The following is a 1,506-nucleotide window of genomic DNA, read 5'->3' as shown; positions in this document are numbered from 1 at the left end:
CCTCAGACTTGTGTTGTGCAACATTGGAGTTTGGTTAATTTCTCGTCTGTCCGTTTGGGGACAAATGGGACGTGAGATTGATTAATCAAGCAGCCAACAATTGAGCATGAGATGGTCGGGGTCAAAAGCAATCACTGAGAGTTTCACACTCAGAAACACACAGTATGAGAGGTCGGGTTCAGTACATAAAGGCTGTGATTTTCGTTGTGCTGTGTGGCCCCAGTGGCCTAGTGGATATGGCCCTGGCCTTCTAAGCCAGGGATGGTGGGTTCGAGTCCCATCTGGGGTGTCAGTCACTTGCCATTGGTCGAATTGATTTGTAATGTACTTTGGGAAAGTCTGCATTCGGTTGATGGGATGTGGTGCCCAACACCTTCTTGCACACGTTTTGTAGGATTGAGGTGAATTGTCTGAAAGAGTCAGGACGGACACAATGGCTGAAAACCTGTTGAGATCCTCCTGGGGATGGCATCGTGGCTCAGTGGGTAGCACTGCTGCCTCACAATGTCAGGGACGTGGCTTTGATTCCTCCCTTGGGTGACTGTTTGTGTCGAGTTTGCACATTCTCTCCATGGGGTACTCCGGGTGCTTTGGTTTCCTCCCACAGTCCAAAGATGTGCAGGTTCGGTGGATTGGATTTGGGGAACGCAGGGTGAGAGGATAGGGGTTGGGTCTGGGTGGGATGCTCTTCAGAGGGTCAGTGTGGATGTGATGGGCTGAATGGCCTGCACAACTCACGTGAGGACTTTTATGAACAGGTTTGGAGCAGATGGTCAGAGCTCCACTGCAGGACCCAGTCAAGGCTTTGCTAAGGGTTTGGCATTCAGGTGTGTTTTCCTCCTCTCCTGTCCCTGATCTTCCATAATCTTCTGTGGCTTTGTCCAATACGGTCATGAGCTGGGTTCACATCATCCAATGGGGTCACAACAATACCCTTCACTGTTGTCATGCCAGGAGCTATAAAGTGGATTGACTCAGGCTGACACTTCTCCAATATAAACCCTCAGTCTGGTTCGAACTGCTTTTTTCTTGAATCTTTGGAACTCTTTGATCTTAGTTGCACTGTTCTCTGGAGCTGATAGCTGCTGTTTAATTTAGTTTTACAATTTTCGGTCAGGTCAAATTTCACCAGCTGAGGATCAATTGAGAATGCCTGATTTTGTTGCCATGGTCACCTGACCACACAGGATTGAGATCAGCTGCACAGTGAAGGTTTCAACAAAATCAAAACCCCAAATAAGATTTGAGCCCACAATCTCTGGTTTAGGAAGATAGTACCTTACCCATGAGGTCACTGGGGCTCCAACCGATAGACCTACCAATCTATGAATAAAGCAACGTCTGGTTTGGTTGTGTTGGTATCAAACTAAGCTATATTCTGTCAACATTACCAGCTGAACCCCAGATTACCTGCATGTTTGGTATTTATGATGATGTCCAATATATCAATGGAAATGATTGAAATCTTGGTGTTCAAGGTTGGAACTGATGGGGCTGTGGCTATGC

The 1,506-nt window shown here is 47.1% G+C and overlaps 1 non-coding gene across 1 annotated transcript; it reads left to right on the top strand.

The window, feature by feature from the left end:
• The first annotated feature begins 216 nt into the window (after positions 1–216).
• trnar-ucu (transfer RNA arginine (anticodon UCU)) lies at positions 217–289 on the top strand. The gene has a single exon. It is a non-coding gene; the product is annotated as a tRNA-Arg (tRNA).
• The last annotated feature ends 1,217 nt before the right edge of the window (positions 290–1,506 follow it).

Source organism: Chiloscyllium punctatum, chromosome 18 (assembly GCF_047496795.1).
Source record: "Chiloscyllium punctatum isolate Juve2018m chromosome 18, sChiPun1.3, whole genome shotgun sequence".
Lineage (NCBI taxonomy): Eukaryota > Metazoa > Chordata > Chondrichthyes > Orectolobiformes > Hemiscylliidae > Chiloscyllium > Chiloscyllium punctatum.
Note: the sequence above shows the minus strand (reverse complement) of the source record. Positions and strands in the feature narration are given on the sequence as shown.